At 47.3% G+C, this 15301-nt stretch overlaps 1 pseudogene; it reads left to right on the forward strand.

Annotated features, from left to right (window-relative positions):
* Nucleotides 1-14839, forward strand: part of LOC147001185 (hippocalcin-like protein 1) — a 32154-nt pseudogene extending 17315 nt beyond the window's left edge.
* The last annotated feature ends 462 nt before the right edge of the window (nt 14840-15301 follow it).

Genomic DNA, 15301 nt, shown 5'->3' on the forward strand with positions numbered 1-15301 from the left:
TACCTCTCTCACTGTAGCCTCTGCCTCCCTGGCTGGACTCAGGCTTCTGGTCCCTTATAGCTGGCTTCTCCAGAGAGGTCCAAGGTAGCCCTTGCAGGATAGGTCTGTGGACCTGAGGAGGACTGTGGGATGGGAACACATTATCTCTTTCTCCTGGTATCAGTGAGTAAAGTGATGTCATAGGATGCTAATTGCTGTGAATAGGATCCCTGTGTGGTGGCATCAGCTCCAGAGTCCTTGGTATTGCCCAGCGCTGTCCAAGAAATATGATGACATTCATATATAATATGAGATTTTCCTACAACCACATGGAAAGAGGAAAGAGAAACGGGGTGAACAATGTCCACAGCCTTTGAATTTAACCCATTGTATTCCAAGCAGGCCCAATAACTGTGTATTTTACCCTAAGGACTTACTTAGTTTGGACTAGTGGTTCTCAAACTTCTAATGCTGTGACCCTTTAATGCAGTTCCTCATGTCATGGTCACCCCACCCAAAAAATTATTTTTATTGCTACTTCATAACTGTAAATTTTGTTATTGTTACAAATTGTAATATAGATATGTGCTTTCTGATAGTTTTAGGCAACCCCTATGAAGAGTCCTGCAATCCCCAAGGAGTTGGGACCCACCCATTGAGAAGCTCTGGTTTAGACCTACTATGGTTTCTTGCCTAGTTTAGAAATTGAAAGGGGTGTGTGCAGAGGGCTAGGGAATCTGCCAGCCTTTGCCCTCTAGTGTCTGTCCAGCCTCAGTGCAGCTTGTGTGGCTCCAGGTGCATCTCCTTCAGGTGATGGCCTTCTGCAGAGGGCTGCACTGAAGTGGAGGCTAAGGCTGTTTGAGTTTCACCTACAGCAGGGTGGAGGAGGACGAGGACAAGGAAGACGAAAATGAGGATGAGGAGGACGAGGAAGAGGAACAATATTCTGCCAGTCACTGTAAGGAAGAGCACAGTTGAGGCTGATTTTCCCCTGCCACCTTCCGTTCCACCTGACATGGAACAGGCTCTCCATCAGCCAAGTCCAGATGGTCTGTTGAAGTTCAAATTCACAGAGGATGCACCCAGTCTCTCCTGAGTCCAGGACTTCATAGGGTTTTGGTACCCACGTCTCCCACCACCTTCCCTCCAGGGTCTATGTCTAGCAGTCCTTGCAGTTTGGCAGTCTGACTGATGAGATTGCTGTGTGGTGGGATGAACTGTACCATGCGTGTTTCTAGCCAGCACTGAGCTGTCGTTAATGGGACATTGGAGCTCCCAAGGGCCTTTCCCAGCGACAGAACAACTGTGCTGTTAGCAAAGCTTTTTACTAGCAGTACAATGCTCAGGTTAAATATTTTCACAGAGTTTCCCAGGTACTTGTTTGCTCTTTCCTTAATTTACAATTCAGTGTGTTAAGGACAATAAGAGCATAACAGACCCTGGGAGAAGGGGTAGGAGCTGTTAGCTCCCTTCCCCAATTCCCATTACTGTGAAATAACATGTCCTTGATGCTCCAAGGCTGTTGTATGTCAGATGTAATCCCTGCTAGAATGTGAAGTGCTTTAAACAAGTGGGAGGTGGCTGTGTGATCCATGGACCCTCATTCCTCCCCCATAAAAAGATGAAAGTAGGGCTGTCTGATCAATGAAGCCTGGGTTAGTTTCATGGCCAGGGCTAGGTAGGTATTTCTTCAGGGGAGCTGGCCCAGTGATTTTTCTGTAACTGCATTCCTTTTTTTGGTCAGGTTTTTTTTCCCCCAGACAAATAAACATCACTAAGGCTGGCTCAGTTGCTTAATGAATGACAGAGGGATAATGGGGTGTGTACCACTGAGCCCATCACACATCTTTGCTGCTGTCTCAGTGCCTCCAGGAGAGCTAAAATGAGGTCCCTCATATTAAATATTTTATCCAGGTCTCTGTTAGGCATCTATGGCCAAGTGCCAGGAAGCATCTATGAGGCCGCCAGCATTTGTGGGCTCCACTTAGCAGGTTCATGAAAGTGAGCATTAAGAGATCATGGCTTTGACAGCCACAGTATTGGCCAGGAGCTTCTTTGGGTACCAGATAAACGTACCTTGAAAACTCATTGCCTCTCAGGATGTTAGCAGGGAAGGGGCCCAGGATAGATCAAAACCCAAAGGACAGAGCCCAGCTCTAACCTAGGTCTTTTCTTTCTCGATGAGACTCATTCTGCTAACTCCTAGCTGAACCACGTGAGACCGCTTACTACTCCCTGGAGGCTCTGTCTTCTTCCAACATCCCCTCCGGGCCTACAGTTTTGACTCTAAATTCCATCTATTGGCCAGAGCACCTAGTTCTCCTGCCTAGAAATGTGCCATTGTAGTGCAGGGCACTTGAGAGTAGGGACCACAATCCAGCATGACTCAAGCATCTATACTTCAAGAACCCAAGAGACTGGAAAACACTGGAGCAGGTCCTGACTGCCTGCTCAAGTATGGGCTTCTCTGGTGATCCATTCTCCCAGGTGACGGAGTGTATCTGTCAAGGAGGCTAAGGTGGGGGTGGGGGGCTTTCTGCTGCTGGGAGCCTGCTTTCTTGTCCTCCCTGGGGGTTCTTTGGCTAGATTGCTCTATGACTGTTGGTTCTCTGTCCCAAGCATCTGTACTGAATCCTTGTCCCCTTTGGAGAGGAAGGGGGTTCACTGTCACTGACTGCACTGTCTGAGAGTTCCTATGGCTCAGGGATAGCTGCTGGATATTCAAGAGTCTCAGCAGCACTTAGCATTGTAAAGGTGTGTTTTCCCATCTGGGTGTAGTGGAACGTGGCAGGGCAGGAGGACTATGCTCCATGGAGTCCCTCCAGGACTGAGGCTTCTTTACATAGAGCCCTTCTTTTTTTTTTTTTTTTTTTTTTTGAGACAGGGTTTCTCTGTATAGTCCTGGCTGTCCTGGAACTCACTTTGTAGACCAGGCTGGCCTCGAACTCAGAAGTCCGCCTGCCTCTGCCTCCCGAGTGCTGGGATTAAAGGTGTGCGCCACCACGCCCGGCCATAGAGCCCTTCTTTACTGGAGTTTCAGAAAAGGGTCAATCCTACTCTCTCTTCCTCCTTATCTCATACTGCTTATGCCATTGGTCCCAGGTGCTTAAGATGGCCAGACACATTCCTATTGTCACCACCCTTCCTTTAAATGACATTGCATGCAGGAACAGATCTTCAAGCCATTGCTCCTCAGAACCAGGTCCTGAGGCTCAGACCCTTCCTTTTCCCTTTCTACATCCCATGAACCCTCAACACCTCAGGGATAGCCCTGAAACATGGATTGAAGATTCCCGGGTGGTCTCCATCCTCCTGATGCTTACGCCTTGTTCTTTGCATCCACAGAGGGTCACTCGGGATCTGCTTGGATGCTAGCTATGTCAAAGTTCTTCCTGCCTCCAAATTAGTATTAGTACATCCTGGGAACAAGGGCGTCTGTGTGTGTGTGTGTGTGTGTACTATAACCACAACAGCAAGAATGCCATAAACAAATGCAAAGCATGCATTCTAATTAGCAGCCTGATACCAGGGAGGAGGCAAAGGCTGGGCAGAGGCACAGCCCTGTGTTCTGGAGCTCCCTCCTTTGAAATATTTGGTAAGGAGCAGATCTTCAAGCCATTGGGAAGGGAATGGGAAATAAGGGAAATGAAGCCTCTCCTCCAACACCTCCAAGGCTGTCTGCACTGCAGCCTCCTCCTGGCAGATATCTGCAGAGCAGGTACAAGGAGTTTGGCATTCTAGTAGCTTCTGTTAGATGACAAATCACAGACACTGCAGTGATGTGTGTTCAATGAGGTGAGTGGATGCTGCATGTGTGAGCTGGAAACCAAGGGTCTGTGGCAAGGCTGTGGGGTGCAGGGCTGTTTATCATGAAGAGGAGCTACAAGCACAGGGCTAGCTATGGTGGCAATGCAGCTGTTTCCACATTGCCCTCTCTGGGACTGTCATACCAGCACAATCCCATAGCCGGGTAACCTGGAGTAAGGTCCTGGCTCACTTAGGAGAGGTTCTGCAGCACTCTGATGGTCAGTTCTCTGGTTAGCAAGATATATCTGATGGGTGACATTTCTAAGTGAACTACAGGCCAGAGACATGTTGTAAGTTTGCCTGTGTGAATGGTTCAGTGGTGAGGGCCTTGGAGCTACATGGCTTCACCGGGTCTAGGTCTTTTCTCTCCAATACTACCACCCCAAATTCTGCCCTCTTTTCTGGGGTTTCTTGCTCACCTTGTTTCACAGTTTTTTCTCCTGCCTGAGGGCCTCCTGAGGGCCTGCCTCTGACAGTAACATCCTAGTCGCCACATCCTGGGCGCAGCTCATTGTCCCTTCCTCTAGGTTCTCCAGTTCCCTTCTCCTTCCCCTGGCCTCCTTTTCCCTCTCCCTCATTTCTTCCTTCCTTCCTTCCTTCCTTCCTTCCTTCCTTCCTTCCTTCCTTCCTTCCTTCCTTCCTTCCCTCCCTCCCTCCCTCCCTCCTTCCCTCCCTTCCTCCTTCCTTCTTCATTCCTTCCTTCCTTCTCCCCTCCTTTCTCCCTTCCTTCTCCATCAATATTACTGGATTGTCCCCAGACATCTCTTTTTGCATCTCCTGTCCTTCTCTACTAAGGGATTCTTTGGACCAAACATGACCAGGTGTACCACCTTCCCACTGTTGGCTACCCTATTCTTACCTCCACTTCCGTGTTCCCAGTGGGGCTTCAATTTTAAATGTGTCTTGTTAATTGAGTTTCCAAAATGAATTACCTACAATAAAACTAGGGTATTTATATCCCTTCCCAAAGAGTCATGATATGCTCCTACGCTGTGTTGGGGTGTGAATTAGAGCCCTGGGTAGTGGGCTCCATGGAGAGCAGCTAGCTCTTCATCTGTGTGCTTATCCTAGGCCTGTGGTGACCCCTCAGCCACCAGCAGTCACATTTGTCCTCTTAGGGCAGACTCTGTGGCTGGAGAAGTTTTCAAGACACTAAACCTTGGTAGAAGCAAGGCTGTGAGGTAGGAAGTGCGTGTAGCAAGAAAAGAGAGGATCTGGCAGTCCGTCATCACTGGGGGGGGGGGCGGTCTTGAGAGGGCCTGCATCCCTCTATGCAGGCCCTCCAGGACCGTAGTTCTGCCTTTTCAGTTTTGTTTCTTGTTTTTGAGGCAGGGTACTCTTTCTGTAGACAGGGCTGGCCTGGAGCTCAAAGTTATTTGGTTGCCAATGCCTTCTGACTGCTGGGATGAGAGCTATGTGCCAGGGCCAAGGCTTGTTTCCATTTCTTGTTCCTTAAGCCCCTCCCAGACAGGGCTTAGCCTATAGTGTTCTATCAACTCAGAGGTTCTTAGACATGCCACCAGTCAAGAGATTGAGGCTGGACCACTGTGAATTGGGGATGCTTCTTCTTTGAGTAGAAAATAAAATCTAAGGGGACTGGGATCCTGGAGAGAGGGCTCTTGCTGTTCTTGCAGAGGACCTCAGTTCAGTCCTGTTCCCTACACCCACATGGTGGCTCACAACTTCTGTAACTCCAGTTCCAGGGATCTGACATACTATTCAGGCCTCTGCAGGTACCAGGCAATCTCACAATGTATTATATAAGAAGAAAAACATTTGTTACATACTATATAAATAAATATTCTTAAAGCTTTGAAAGAGAAAAAAGGAAAAGAACACATGGACAATTTTTGACATTTTTAAACTGCAAATGACCTTTAATCCCAGCACTGGGGAGGAAGACTCAGGAGAATTTCTGAGTTCGAGGCCAGCCTGGTCTACAAAGTGAGTTCCAGGACAGCCAGGGGTACACAGAGAAACCCTGTCTCTAAAACAACAACAACAACAACAAAAAGCCTGCAGATGAGCCAGGCTTTGTGGCTCACACCTGTGACTGCTAGACAGGGGAGGCAGGAAGGTAAGGGTGCAGGTCGTCCTCAGCTACATAGTAAGTTTGAAGCCAGCCTGAGCTACATGAGACCCTATCTCAGAAAACAAATAAACAAATAAAATTACAAAGGAAAACAAGACAAAAGGTCCTACAAGGTACCTGTCCATCCAGCCAATTCCCCACTTCAGTCAACTTTACCTTTCCAGTAAGTTCTTCCACAGGAGGCCTCCACTCACAAACCCATCAGACTTGTTCTCATAGATGGCATCAATCACCACATGCCCTTGTGCATAATCTTCCATTTGAAGATCTCTCTCTGTCTCTCGGTCTCTCTCTCTCCCCCCCCCCCCCCCCGGTCTATGTTTGTGTGTATGTCTTTCAGAGAGAGACAATGTTTCTCTGTGTAGTCCTGGCTATCCTAGAACTTGCTCTGTAGCCCAGGGTAGCCTTCATTGAACTCCTATCTGTCTGCACTGTCACTGAGTGATGGGGTTAAAGGCATGCACCACTATTGGACTTCCTGTTCTCTTTCTTTTAATATAACTTTTTTAGACAGGGTCTCATGTAGCTCAGGCTGGCCATGAACTTGCTATATAGTCATAGATGACCTTGAACTCCTGATAATCCTGCCTCCACCCTCCGGTTCTAGAATTACAGATGTGTGGCACCCAGCTACCTGAGTTGATGATTATTTCTGATCAAGATACTGTGGACATTTGAGTTGGTTGTTTGTACAGGGGAGGACGTGTTTAGATAAGTAAATGTGTGCATTGAAAGGCAATATCAAGCTGCCATATGTCTGTGTTGGACAAGGAACTTTAAATATCTCCTAGTCGTGTAGATAAGTAAATAAAATCTGTACATAGAAAGCTAACATCCTGGGAAAGAGGTGAAGAAGACAGGGGCGGTAGCAGGTAATACTGAGTGCATGTCTCATCTTCCTTAACAGGACCTAGCACCTAGTGCATAGAATTCATAAGCCTCTGAGAAGTTCAGAGTGATTTCCTTTGGGACTTGGGTAGAGGAGACTCACCCACACTAGTTCTTCTACACATTTCAAAAATAACTGAGCTATGCAGGTGTGTTACTGTGAAAGAAAGAAACCAAATTGAGGTAGCGAAGTGAACGAGTACTAATGTCCAGTGGCCAATCACTGCAGGATCCCACACTTGGGCCTTGTAGGAGACTGCAGTGGGGTGTGCTGGCCAATGAAGCACAGTCCTGAATTTCCATGGGGGCTGTTTCGGCTGTTAACATTCACATGGACATTCACCAACTAATTGATGCCAATTCTAGATCTCCCTGGCAGAACAATATCTCATAGGCATAATAAAGAGTGGGGACTCTCATAATGTTCTCAGGTGTCTCTTCTAGGGTTAAAACAGCATGGCACGTGCTGGTAACTTGTCCCAGTATTATATGGAGGGGGACAGGGAGGTCTTGGGGGGGTCTAAAAGCCTACTGTCAACATGCTTCAAAGCTTTAATACCTGGATCCCCATGAAACCCTACTTACCCAGATTAACCCAGAAATCTTGGTAAGAATGGGGTTTTTAAATGTCATTTATAAAATTAGGGTTGCATGAAGTTGAACTTTGAAGGGCCAAAGCCATGTTTCTGTTTTCTGGTATCATCCCTGAGTCCACTCAGGATGGGTGTCAACCTAGTTCTAAATTTACCCTAGCTGTGTTAGGTAGGAATGTGAACCACTAACATCTGCCTATGCAGGCAGGATTTATTTACTATGCAGCATCAGCAAATGTATCTGTGTAAAGGAAACAAACGCACCGGGTCCCCCACGAGAAAAAGAACGAGCTGTTCAAAGTGAAGAGTCAGGATTGGGTCCATGAGACCCCTTTGCTCCAAGCTTATGAGCTCAGGGTTTGTCTCAATCCTGCCTCTTGTTTAACCCTTACAGGACATTTGACAAAGCTTCTTTCCACTGATTTTAGCTTGCCTCTCCCTGTCCCCTTATACTATGATTCTGCATGCATGCTCCAAGTAGACTGTATTTAGCCATAAAAAAGATATCCTTTCTGTCTTTCCTAGAGTGTTCTGGGCTTTGCCCTGTTATATAGAACCATTTTGTACCTCCTGAGGAGAGCCATCCTGGAAATGCTAAAAGTCAGAACTTGCACTATCATGGTCTTGAGTTCTTCTGGTCCAGAAGATCTCAACCTATGTTATCATAACACCTTTGAGGATCAAATGGCACTTTCACAGGGAGTCACCTAAGACCCTCTGGCATATCAGATATTTACATTATAATTCATAACTATAGCAAAATTACATTTTTGAATTAGCAACGAAAATGACTTTATAACTTGGGTTTCACCACAACATGAGGAACTATATTAAGGGGTTGCAGCTTTAGGAAGGCTGAGAACCACTGCTGTAATGGAAGTCACTGGACATACAGAGGATATTGCTTAGCCAGCATGGTCGTAGGGTGTGATAGGAAGCCAGACTTGGGTTTCAGGTATCCACAGCTCACCTTGTGTCTTGACCTTGCAGGTTTTGTCTCCACTGCCAGCTGCCATGGGCAAGCAGAACAGCAAGCTGGGTCCTGAGGTGCTGCAGGACCTGCGGAAACACAGGGAGTTCACCGACCATGAGCCTCAAGAGTGGTACAAGGACTTCCTCAATGACTGTCCCACTGGCCACCTGACCGTGGACAATTTCAAGATCTAGGCCAACTTCTTCCCCTACAGAGAAGCCTCCAAGTTCGCTGAACATGTCTTCCACACCTGTGACACCAACAGTGACAGCTCCATCGACTTCCGAGTATTCATCATTGCTCTGAGCATGACCTCTCGGGGCAAGCTGGAACAGAAGCTCAAGTGGGCCTTCAGCATGTATGACCTAGACAGCAATGACTACATCAGCTGCATTGAAATGCTGGAGATAGTGCAGGTACCTGCACTTGACAGGGCCTGACGCATGGGGAGTGCAGGGATCCAGGACCCCTATCCATGGCCCCATACACCAGGTCATTCCTCTGCCCACTTGCTACCTGGTGTACTAAAAAACTGCATCTTTGCAGAGAGTAACAATAAAAACCAAGCATCTATTGATTGCTCGCTGGACATCAGGCCCCAGCTGAGCTCATCCATCAGGTTTATTCACACAATTCTATAAAACGGGTCTTTTTTTATTTTCAACCTCTAATGAGATCTGAGGCTCAGATAGGTGATTAAGAATTGTCAAAGCAAGAACTGGGAAAATGGCTCAGTGGGGAAGAACACTTGATACCCAGCATGAGGACATGAGTTCTGATCCCAATACCCATGGAAAAGTCAGGAGTGGCTGAGCATGCCTGAATCCCTAGAACTAGGGGACAAGTAAGTCCCAGAAGCTTGCTGAGCAGGCAGCCTAGCTACAATGGTAAGCCCTGTCCGGGTTCAGTGAGAGAGAAAAGGGAATCTTGTGAACACCGGTATTCCTGTTTGGCCTTTGCACGGGTGGGTGTTCATCTGCACACACATGTATAACATACACACACATTAGCTGTCTATAGGGCTTCCTATAGAAATCAGAATGACACACTAAAGGATGAGTCAGCAGTCAATTCTTTACAGGAGTGATGCTTATGTGCACCCTGCATCAGTCCTGCTCCATGCTCTAAACCATCTCTGTATTTGGTCCAGTGAGCTGACTCTGTGGGTAAAGGTGCTTGCTACCAAGCCTGGCAGCCTGGGTTTGATCCCTAAGACCCACATGGTAGGAAAAGAGAACCAGCTTCCACAAGTTGTCCACTGGATTCCACATGAGATCACCTCCCCCAAATAAATAATTACATACATCCATAAAATAAGTAAAGTAGTTATATACAGTGCCTAATACAATGGCTATAGATGTTAATAATAATTTGTATTATTTGGGAAATAACAAGAAACTGTCTGTGTACCTCCAGTTTCATTTTCTAGACTATTTCCCACCTGTAGTTCTTTGAATCTGCAAATTCAGGACCCATGGGTGGGCAGGGCTCAATGTATTTCCCCTTTGACCTTCCCTCCAGGATTTCCCAGATCCCCACCAAAGATCCTCCTTTCAGACAGATGCTTTGCCACACAACCTCCCCTCTACTCTGAACCAAGGAGCCCTCCATTCTTCCACGCCCCAGCTGTATCCTGTGCTCTTGAAAGTCACTTAAACTTTCCTGGCTCCCTTTGCCTAGCACCTTGTCTGTGAGACTTGTTCTGATGAGAGAAGGGTCCTGACTCTGCCCTGTCCATGCTCCTTGGTTAGCTGAGCGAGGACCATAACCCACCTTCCATCCTCCAGAGCACAGTCACAGATGCCCCTTTGCAGGCCATCTACAAGATGGTGTCCTCCGTGATGAAGATGCCTGAGGACGAGTTCACGACAGAGAAGCAAACAGACAAGATACTGAGGCAGATGGACACAAACTATGAAGGTAGGAAACATGGCAGAAGTTAGAGTGTGGGGTGGGAGGAGGGGATTAGGAGAGGGGGTCGTGGTGGGGAGAGGGGAGTAGATGAGCCTGTGAAACTGTTGATGGCACAGAGGTGTTTGGGATATACCCTCAACCCTATTCAGTCCTGCCCTTTTCTAGCCCACTTCATTCAGCTTTGATTGAGGGAGGGAGAATAGAATTCAGGGTCAGGTAAACCTAGCCTGCATCCTGCACCCTTCCTAGGGTTCTATAACCATGGGCATGTCAGTAGACCCTCTGAGCTGTAGGCTTCATCCCTGTTGTCTGAGTTAGGGTTTCCATTGCTCTGATGACACACCATGGCCAAAAGCAACTTGGGGAGGAAAGGGTTTATTCACTCATAGTTTCCACATAACAGTTCATCATCAAAAGCAGTGAGGGCAGGACTCAAACAGGGCAGGAACCTGAAGGCAGGAGCTGATACAGAGACGATGAAAGGGTTGCTACCTCCTGGCTTGCTCCCCATGGCTTGCTTGGCCTACTTTCTTATAGAACTCAGGATCACTAGCCCAGAGTTGTACCACCTACAATGGGCTGGACTCTGCTCCATCAATCACTAGTTAAGAAAATACCCTCTGGTCAGGCATGGTGGCACATGTCTTTAATCGGAGCTCATAGGAGACAGGAGGCTCTCTGTGAGTTCAAGGCTAACTTGGTCTAAAAAATGAGTTCTAGGACAGCCAGGGCTGTTACACAGAGAAACCTTGTTTCAATAAACAAAACAAAACAAAAGGGAGGAAAGGAGGGAGAGAGGGAGAGATGTAGTAAGACAGAGAGAGAGAGAGAGAGAGAGAGAGAGAGAGAGAGAGAGAAAGAGAGAGACTGAGAACGCCCTACAAGTTTTCCTGCAGACATTTTTGCAACTGAGGCTCCCTTTTTCCGATAATGTAAACTTGTATCAAACTGACATAAAATTAGCTAGCACACATGTTGACAGAAACAGTGGTCTTACTATTTCCACAAGTATATATGCGGAGGGGAGGAAGGTCATACTGGTGGCTGAGAGGTGAGACACTGAATCAAGTGGCATTGAGTCTTGGGATTCTGAGAGGCTGTCCAGGCCATCATCCTGAGATGTGAGGCTCCCCGGATACTCATGGGGCTCATCAAACATAGAAGCCACTGAGCCTCATCTTACCTAGGACTCTGAGGTCTCAGGAGGAGGTGAGGTGGTGAGAGGTCCTGCTGTGCCTTGGCTGAGTTTCTCACAGGACCTCAGCAAGGGTGAGGTAGCTGCATGGTGAGTTGATTCTGCCCCTCTGTGGCTTTGTAGAGCCAAGACTGGTTGGGTTTTGTTCCAACAGGAAATGCAGCATTAAGGCATGAAAGGCTCCCCAGGTCGCACTGAGATTGAATGTAAGCTAATGCACAGGAAAGAGCAGTGAACAGCCTCCAGTGCTCTGTGCAGGTGAGCTGAGGACAGGGCTCAGTGGGACTCAAGGCTCCCGAGGAACTGTAGACAGCAAAAAGCTTCCCAGACATCAAGGAAATGCTTTTCAATGCACACAAAGCAATGCAGCCTCTTGACTGGTGCTGCCTTTCAGCCATTTTCTAAAGTGTTCTTTCCTCTCTTGTGTACTCTGACACGGAGGCTTGTGTTCCAACAGACCAAACTGGGGCTTGCCCACTTCCCAGGTTTGGCTTTCTTCTCCATGAAATGGGGATAAGCCCACTGGTGTGGGTGTGAGGCTGAAGTAGCACTATGTTGGTGGCACACGTAACATGGAGGGCCATTGTTTCTGATTGTCAAAGTCAGGAACTTCACCAGTTTCAGAGTGGAGACCGTGTCCCCACTGTGCACTTGTCCAATTGTTTGTGTCTCTCGATGGAGGCCACTGAGTGCATACTCTGCCCTGTAAGCCAGGGGCCACTTGCTAGCACTGAAGAGATGAGAAGTCTGGGCTGTCAGAGAAACTGGTACAGAATAGGACAAGAATAGGACAGCAAAGGGGGATAGCTCTCAACACCCGAAGCTGACAAGAGTCTACACTAGGGGACGCTGTGATAGTTTTAACTGTCAACCTGACTCAGCTTAGAATCACCTCAGAATTCTTTTTTTTAATTTTTATTTTTTTATTTTAGATTTAGTATTTATTTTCTACATGATCATTTAGCTGAATGTATGTTTGTGTAATATGTTAGAGGCCAGAAAAGGGCACTGGGTCGCCCTGGAACTGGAGTTACAAATGATTGGGAACCGCCCTATGGATGCTGTGGACTTTATCCAGGACCCTCTGAAAAAGCAGAAACTGCTCATAACTACTGAGCCATCTCCCAGCGCTAGAGGAGTCTTTTTTTGCTTGTCGATTTGTTTTTTAGAGTCAGGGTTTCTCTGTGTAGCCCTGGCTGTGATGGAACTTGCTGTTTAGACCATGTTGGATTTGAACTCAGAGATCCACTGGCCTCTGCCACCTGAGTACTGGGATTAAAGATGTGTGCCACCACTGCTAAGCTCAGAAGATTCTTTTTTTTTTTTTTTTTTGATATCTCTTTTTTTCTTATTACGTATTTTCCTCAATTACATTTCCAATGCTATCCCAAAAGTCCCCCATACCCCCCCCCCACTTCCCTACCCACCCATTCCCATTCTTTTGGCCCTGGCATTCCCCTGTATTGGGGCATATAAAGTTTGCAAGTCCAATGGGCCTTTCATTCCAGTGATGGCCGACTAGGCCATCTTTAGATACATATGCATCTAGAGACAAGAGCTCCGGGGTACTGGTTAGTTCATCATGTTGTTCCCCCTATAGGGTTGCATATCCCTTTAACTCCTTGGGTAATTTCTCTAGCTTCTCCATTGGGAGCCCTGTGATCCATCCAATAGCTGACAGTGAGCATCCACTTCTGTGTTTGTTTGGCCCCAGCATAGTTTCCAGAAGATTCTTAATGAATTATCTAAATCAGTGATTCTCAACCTACGGGTTCCAACCCCTTTGGGGGATCAAATGAACTTTCCCCAGAGGTGGCCTAAGACCAACAGAAAACACAAATTTTCCTATTCAGATTCATAACAATAGTGTAATCACAGTTATGAAGTAGCAGTGAAAATAATCTTATGGTTGACGGTCACTACAACACAAGGAACTGCATTAAAGGGTCACAGCATTAGGAAGGCTGAGAACCACTCATCTAGATCATGGCAGTCTATGAGCATGCCTGTTGGGGGTTGTGCTGGTGGTTAATTGATGCAGGAAACCCTATTACTATTCTCTAGACAGGGGCCCTGAACAGTGTAATAAAGGGAAAAGAAGAGTATCAGAAAAGAAGTGCAGAGTCTCATTATGAGCCAGGTGCTCATACCTCTATTCTCTCTGCCCTGTGAGGTTTTAAAGCCTTGACTGCCTGAAGTGATGAATTGTAACCTAGAAGTAAACCATGGAAAACTTCCTCCCTTAAGTTGCTTTTAGTCAGGGGATTTTTCTCACAGTAACAGAAATGTAATTTGACCTGCAGCCATAATTTGTCCTGTCTCCCAGTTGCCCCAGATCGTGGTGGCTCTCCAGGCCTCTAGGTGGGGCTATCAGCTTACATCAGGCCCCAGAGTTCATTACCAAACCTAACCTGAGGTTTCATGACTAGTGCTCACTCCCCACTACCTACACCTTGAAAGGAGACCCAGCTCTTACAAGTTGTCCTCTGACCACATGTGTGCCTGAAAATGACATATGTCCCCATATGTGTGTGTGTGTGTGTGTGGCGGTGGTTGTGGAGACTAGACATTGTCCATTTTCCAGAGGGTTCCAGACTTTAACTAGAGCACTGGCTAATCCTAAGTCTCCCTCTTCCATTCCTCAGGCAAAATGTCCCTGGAAGAATTCGACAAAGGTGCCAAGAGCGACCATCCATTGTCCAGTTGCTGCAGTGTGATCCCAGCAGTGCTAGCCAGATCTGAGGGGAATGGGCTTTACACAGTTGTGAGAAACACAGGCTTGACCTGCCATCTTCAGCTTTGCTTGCAAAAGTGGATTTCTCCGTGATTTCTCCTGCTCTCTAGGGACCTGGGTCCAGGCAGCACATCACACTCACCTGGTCTGGCTGGATGCAGCTCCCTCCTCTATCAGATTTGATAGATGTCTCTCCCCATCCAGTCCAGGCTGGTTCCTTCCAAGGTTTCAAGTGTTCTCGGCTGTAGGGCTCCTTTCCTGCCCACAGAGGGCCTGGAGGCCCTTAAGGACACCAGACAGGACAATTCAGTATCTTACCGAGACCAGCTGATTTATTCTATGATCCCAGCTGATTTTGTGAGGATGAAGAACATGGAGAGCAGACAGGCAAGCCCTTCCTGTGCGTGGCTCCACCTCCCTTGTTTATTTTCTCTGACCAAAGCTGCTTGCATGTATCCTTGCATGGTATCCTTACTTTTAATATATATGTTTTGTATAAAGTGAGAAGGTTCAGCCCCTGTATTTAAAGCCTCTGACTACCTTTATAGCATGGTCCCCTGTGACCTGTGATTCTCCCCACCCCCAAGTCTGGCTGTGCTGTGGTATTTATGTATTCATTTGCCTAATTACACAGGAGATACATGCATGCCCAGGGCTGTGGACATCTGCCCTCCATCCTGCAAACACAGGTGTTCCTGTGTGTTATGTCCTTGCTTTCCATTGGCCTGGCATATTAAAATGATCAAATAAACCAAGGTCTGTGAGTTTCCTGTGATTCCCCAAGCACCCTGTTTATGGTTCACTCTCCAGTGAGTGTGGGGATGAAGCAGATAAGTGGTAGACGTGGAGAAAGTCCTTAAACGTCTGGAACAGCGAGAATTTAAGTCAGAGAGGAGTACATGCCAGCCTTTTTCCACACAGTGTGCTCCACACACAGCAAGGCCATTGGCCCTCCTGCTTAAAGCCACAGAACCTGTAGACTTAGCCCCAGACCGTCTGATGATGTTCAGGAAGCACCCACTGAGCACCTGTCCTGGGTGAGCACTGGAGACTCTGAGATTGGCCAGACATTGTCTTTGCTCCCACCTCACCTCAAGGAGAAAGGTGCTGTTGGCTATAAGGTTTT

Source organism: Mus caroli, unplaced genomic scaffold (assembly GCF_978045245.1).
Source record: "Mus caroli unplaced genomic scaffold, Mus_caroli_1 scaffold_14, whole genome shotgun sequence".
Classification (NCBI taxonomy): domain Eukaryota; kingdom Metazoa; phylum Chordata; class Mammalia; order Rodentia; family Muridae; genus Mus; species Mus caroli.